This window comes from Corvus brachyrhynchos, unplaced genomic scaffold (assembly GCF_000691975.1).
Source record: "Corvus brachyrhynchos isolate BGI_N302 unplaced genomic scaffold, ASM69197v1 scaffold346, whole genome shotgun sequence".
NCBI lineage: Eukaryota > Metazoa > Chordata > Aves > Passeriformes > Corvidae > Corvus > Corvus brachyrhynchos.
The window spans coordinates 32,154-38,756 of NW_008238644.1; positions in this window are offsets into that span (position 1 = coordinate 32,154).

Genomic DNA, 6,603 nt, shown 5'->3' on the forward strand with positions numbered 1-6,603 from the left:
TCCTGCTCAGGCATTTCTGATCGCTTATTTTAAAAACAAGCATATAGTTTGATGGAGCTTGTCAGCAGTGGTGGGTCAGGAAAGTGACAGAGGGGTCAGGACAATGACCATCGTATAATAAACTTTATTCCATGAGAACTTCAAGGTATGGAGCTGAATTTCTATTTTTAATTCTCGCCTGTTTGTATCATCAGGCACTGTAGGAGCCCCAGCTACTGCTGAGACCTATGTGATGGTGGCAGCTATTCTGACTAGAACTGACTCCTTTATAGGCTGGTGGTGTCTGTCATTGACCCTGTCAAGGAGAAATGCTACAGGGAATCAGCACAAAGTCATTCCTCCGTGGGATGTGGTTCTCGAGTGTTTTGCATCTCTGTAGGTTTTCTAGGCTCTATCTAATTTGTGTCATCCTAAAGCAAGTTATGTTAAACATGAAGCATAATTGTCTTGTGGAAACATTTATTAATTTTACTGAACAAAACCACAAGGTTCAAACTCCTGGCTGGTGAATTTCAGATGTAGAAGTGGCCCTTGCAGCAGGAGGTGGTGCATTCTTCATTGGCATCTGAATGAACCACTGGCAGGGCACATGGAAAGTGTAAAAGAAAGCATCCCCAAATCCCAGGTTCCTATGCATATCATAGTCTTATAAGCAGATAGATAATGTCAGGCTTTGGCTTAGAACCAAGGGTGATACACTGCAAGCTTCGAAGTGTTGGGATCAGGCTTGATGGCCTGTTTTCTGCCTTGATATATTTGGAAGCCAAGGAAACCGAGTCGGTATGAAGGTTGATTTTCTACATGATAAAATTCATTTAAGTACTACAATGAATGTGGAACAATGAGAACTGGAATAAGTTGTTGTTCTGAAAACCTCCTTAGAGGCTTACAGCTGGGCCCTCCAATTGCCCTTTGGGTTTTGGTGAAGGTGAGGCTTCTATTGCTCCTCTCTTGTCGTGGGTGGCTGTTGACAGTGTGGGAAAAACACTTGGATGAGATAGTTGCTGTACTATGCTTTTTTTTGACGTGGCATTGCACATTTTATTTTTGTAACTTCTTATAAATTCTTACAGATTCTTCTGTGCAAGTTACGTTTGTCACTAGACACAAACAAAAGGAGCGAGATGTTATTGAATTAAAATCGTGATTAAGAAAGATTAACAAGACAGTTGCATAAAAATGCAATTATATTTGTGTTTGCAGGTTTGAAAATATTCAAACCTCCTAGGTATGAGCCAGCATGATTTGCTGTGCCTGGGTTTAATTTGATACTGCTGTGTGTCACTCGAGAAAATTAGCACTTCCTTTAGGAAAAAGCAAAGCACAGCTGTTGTGTATGAAATCATCTCAAATGTCCCAGTACAATCCTGTTCTCCTGAAGAGCATTTTACAGCTGGTGAGACAAGGCTGGAGGTGACTAACAGCACAGAGGGACTGGGGAGTTAGGAGTGAAAGAGGGAGGCAGCAGTGCAAGACCGAGTCATGAGGGAAGAGGGGGACAATGCCTCGAGACAGGAATGGAAAGAAAGATGGGCAGTGCTGCAGGGTTTGAATAGCAGTAATGGGGACCTGGCAAAGGATTCCCAAAAATACAGGAGTACACTTGGTAAGACAGGCTTTAAGGAGGGGAGTTTTGAGGAAGCAGCCAGTACCTGGAGAAAGGTACAGACAAAGGAGGAAAAGATAGATTACAACAGAGGTACTTACCTGAAGGAAGGCTGGGAATTCTGGTGCTGTCCTAGGAAAAGAATGAAGTCTGCAGTTGGATTGTTTGTATGACCCTTCTGGAGTGACAGGGGCAGGACCAGTTTGTAATCTGTAGATGACACAGGGAGCTGTTACGGCTTGTGTGCACACACACCACAGTTCTGAGTTTGCTCATGTGGATAACTTGTAAACAGGCACAGAAACACCCTGTGCTGGTTGTGCTCAGCCTTGGCTCTCTCCTTGCAGATATGTACTTGCTCAGCTTTACACTTCATTCTCTTTGTTTAAGAGCTCCCCTAAGGAAATCGATGCTGTAACCTGTCTGAGTGGTGCTCCATTGGAAAATTCATCATGCAGTAGTGGGCTGTCCCAAAGTGTGTCTGTTAGTGCAACCATGTAGCCATGGCCTCTGGTTCTGTCTTCTGTAGAGCCACTCTGGGAGAGCTGCTCAGGTTTTTCAGAATGGATGGATAGGAATACATTTGTGAATGCATGTGCTGTAACCAAGCTCTAGTGAGATTAAGCATGTTGGTTACAGAGCTCTAGCTTTGGTTCTAGTTTAGGCAGGACTTTGGTTAAGAGATAGGTATGCTGGGAGCAGTGATGCAAGTGAGTATTTGGTGTCATAAAATTCCAATATTTCACTGAAATTTGAACAAACCAGTTGTTTACTTTCTGTTTCTACTGTTTCAATTTGCCTCATTCTGCTTGACAAAGATAAGTAAAATGCAACTGTGAGAGGACAAAAACTTACCAGTGAAATAAATATATGGTTGGAACTAGTCTTTCCTGTGCTGTGCTTGGAAAGGTAGGGAAAACCTGTGACTCTCCCACGTCCTGGATCTCCTGTGGCAGTTGTTGCCATCCCAAATCTGTCAAAGGCCCCTGCTGGTATCCCCACTGTTTAAAAGCCGTGGCTTGTTGGCTGGGACATTGCTGGCTGGCTTGCATGCACAGGGAGTTGGGAGAAAGGGAGACAGAGCTGGGGAAATTTTCCTTCTCTGACATCTGACAGAAGGAGCAGTGTTCAAGTATTAGTTGTGGATGTCAGTGGCAAGGACTTTGTCTCTAACAAAATTTCCTGGTGGACCAGTTTAAAAAGTACTTGGTGATCTCTGTACAAACTCAGAGATACTTACTTTGGTAGGAACTTCAGAATGGGAGAGGAACCTTGTGATCTAGCTTGACCCAGTCTGCAGCACAAAGGTGCTTGGTATTCCAGACTTCCTGGTCTGGGCAGGAATCATTTATCCCTGCTGGTGTTTCAGCACACAGAACTTTTGGTGTGGCTTTCTTACTGTGGGTCCTCAACCTGGATAGGAATCAAATGGGAAACTTGCTGGTTAATGAATCTGCAATTATGTCAGCTATGTGGGTTTTTTTTCAGCAGCTGTAGCAAAGATTATTTTGCAAGTGCCTATACTGGTGAGACAAATAACACCCTTCTGTTAAGATGTGTGTTTACATTTGGGGATGACAGGTAGAAAAAATGACCAACATGTACTTCCCAGTTCCTGTCAGACAGCTTTTTAGAAACAAAACCAAAGAGGAGCTGTGATATCTGCAATACTTTTTTCTGTTCTTACCAAGCAGACCAAAACTTACTATTTTTTCAGAGTTGCACTTGTAATTTTCCCTATTTCTAAGGATATCTTTCTTGCTGCATAGAGGCAAGGTTGGACACACACCTTAGTTTAATTGGTTACTGTTGTCTTACTGAGTCACAACCACTGACCATAATGCACTTGAGTTATTGTAAATGGAGTTGAAATCTTTTGGCTCTAAAGGCTTAAACTGATGTGTTTGATGTCTGAATTGTCTTAGAACATTCCTATCTCAGCCCATGCTCAGTATTTCCTTAAGCTGGAATTTCTTAGTCATGAAATCAAGTTCACTTATGAAAGAAAATGAAGCCAAACATCTTTCTGTGCTTAATTTGAGGCTGTTGGAAAAGGAGTATGATTCACAAGTTGGCATTCCTTAATTTAAATCAAATACACACAGATGATGTCTTTTCATGGGTTATATTATTGAAATCTGAAACTTCAGTCCATTTTTTTAAACAAAACCAAAATGCTCTATAAAAATAGTTGCTGTTATAGAATGAAGTTTTATTCTGTCACTGTAAAGAAATATTTGCTGTTATGTTTCTCCCCTGTTACTGCATCCTATACCAGAGAAGCCTTAGAGGAAGTTACTGAGCATGTGCTATGTTAGGCTGGTAGTTTTGGTTCCAATGGACCTGCATTTGTGGGCTTTTGGTGTATTTTTTTCTCCCCCTGTCCCACTGGGGAGGGGGTTGATAGACCATCTTGGTGGGCACATCCAGCCAGGGCCAACCCACAACAGCTCTCTATCACAAACTTAATTGTTTTACAGTGTTTTTCCTTCTTTGGTTCTGCTCTGATTAGGCTGTGAATTCTTCAGATTGCAGAAGGGAGCAGTTTTTGCTGGAATGAAACTGGGTATAGCTGCAGAATGTCTGCAGTATGTCTGTAGAATGTCTGCAGAGCTTTTACAGTGTTTTCCAACAACTCTTTTTTTATCATGATGTAAATAAACTAAAAGCGAGAACGCCGTTGTACACCAACATATCTGCTGTTCAAAATCCTTGCTGCAATGGGTCTGCCCTGTGTGGTGCTAACAGAACATTTCTGTTTGTAAGGAACCCTTGCATTCTTATAAATATTTTCTATTCCTTAACACTTCTAATGTAGCAAATCAGGAGGCTGTCTGATCCAGTTTTAATATAATTAACTATTGACCTCAAAGGCACTGTTATGCATTAGAGGGGAGACCAGGCCTGTGCTAACTTTGCTTCAGAAGAATAGTGCTTTTTAAAAAAAAAGACAGCCTCATGTTTTCTTTGCTTCTGATTCTTCATTAGTAAGAGAAAACTGATATTATTATTTGCATTACACTAGTCCCACAAAGGATAGGAAGGAGTCAAATTGCTATAAATAAAGTAGATCCTTAGAAATAAAAAAGCTGTAACTGGTGCTATTTCAGGAGAAGAAAATAAAAATATTTGAGACTGTGGTTTTAAAAGGACCAAAAAAAAGCACCAATATTAGTATTCTTTTGGTGTACTTGGTGAAATAAATATAGAAGGACAAAGTGGTGCTGACCCCAAATGGCACAATGCTGGGCAGTTACTAACAAGTAATGTCAATTGGTATGTGCCCTAAATTGGTACAACTGAGGGCAAAATTCAATGCTGATGTTTTGTGACACATCTCTGAGCTTATGTTGATATTTTTCTAACCAAGTCTTTTAGAGACATCTTGGGATTAACACATGTGTATTTCAAAACTATTCTGGATCCTTGCCGTGTATTTTGGTTTCTAGGGTATTTTATCCTGTTTACTGAAGCATCTAGGGTATTTCCCAGTAGTTTTACTCAGGCAGCTATGAAACTGAAAATGTTTTCTGAAAGCAGAGCCCTTTCTCCATATAAATGTGCATCACTATCCATAGGTACTGCAGTCATTCCCTGAGGAAAGCAGGAGGATGATTAAGGTGGAATACCTGGGAGAAACTCTAGCTTTAAGCAGAGATGAAAGTAGAGGACCCTCTGTAAGTTGTCCCTTGGTTCCCATTGGGAAACAGCAATCCAAGGGAGTGCTTGCTGAGAAACACACAAGAACGTGAGGGTATGGCAACCGTGACTGATAATGCAGTATTCCAAACATTGGCAACTTGTGGAGCACTTTCAGAACTAGGATGAGAAGATGAGTGAGCCTGTGCTTGTTCCTCACAGTTATGCCAGTGTCCATAGCCATGGAATTCGTTTGTGCTGTAATGAGGGAGTATTTATTGTCCTAGGCTCAAACCTGTAGTCTAGATCCCATTCATGACTTGTGGGAATGCTGAGGTGATGGATACTCACCTGGTACAGTTCATTGTGTCTAAAATCTGATGACCTTCCAAGGAGACAGGAGCTGTGATGGCATTTTGAGGAGTGCTGCTTTCTAGTGCACTGTGGTCACCATTGGCTCAAGTTGAGTTGCATTAGCCTTATAAATGGTGAATAATATCCATGTAGTGTATAGTATAACAGAAAATTTTACTAGGAGAATTGTGAATGAATTAATGCAACATTTGCCGAAGCAAAGCCAACTTTGAGATCAGCTCAGTGTCGTGACTCATTCAGTAAGCAGAAGCTGCTTAAACAGACATCAATGTTATTACTTATTCAATGTCTGTCTTCAGTCAGGAACTAAAAAATAATTCTACTTTCCAACAGCAACTTACAATCTGTTAATTGCAGACAAGACCAGAGATGTAATGTACTGGTCTGTTTTTGGTTTTTTGTTGGTTTTGATTTTTTTTCCCCTGGTTGTTGGTTTGGGGTTTTTTGTGGTTTTTCATAATTACTTACTTCCATGTTTTTGAGAAGAAGCAAAAACATTTGAAACTTGAATAGCCACAGTGAGGTAGTCTCACAGGCTCTATGCTGAAAGTGTATCCTCAGGAAAACCATGCTTTGTGGATGAGTATCTAGACTTCTTAATTTTGTCTTATTTTGCTTTCTTGTATTCTTTCACAATTTCTTTTTTTCAGAATTTGAGAGGGAGTTAATAGAAAGAAAGTGAAACCCAAAGTACCAAAGAAGCCAACCTAAAAATTCTGAAATAACTTTTGAGTGATGTATTTGAAGTCATCTAAATCTAGTGCTTCTATAGAACATTAAAAACCAAAATCAAAAGATCATTTTCCATTAAACAGGGAAGGGTATTCAAAGATATAAAGGTGCTACAACGGTTCATATTAGTTTTGCATTCCAGCTCTCTGCTCTAATAGCATTTTTTGGGAATGCTTTGCATCTATGATCTCAACAGATTTGTGGAACAGACTTTACAGCTGGTCTTGGGGTAATTGTGTAATGGTTTTTTG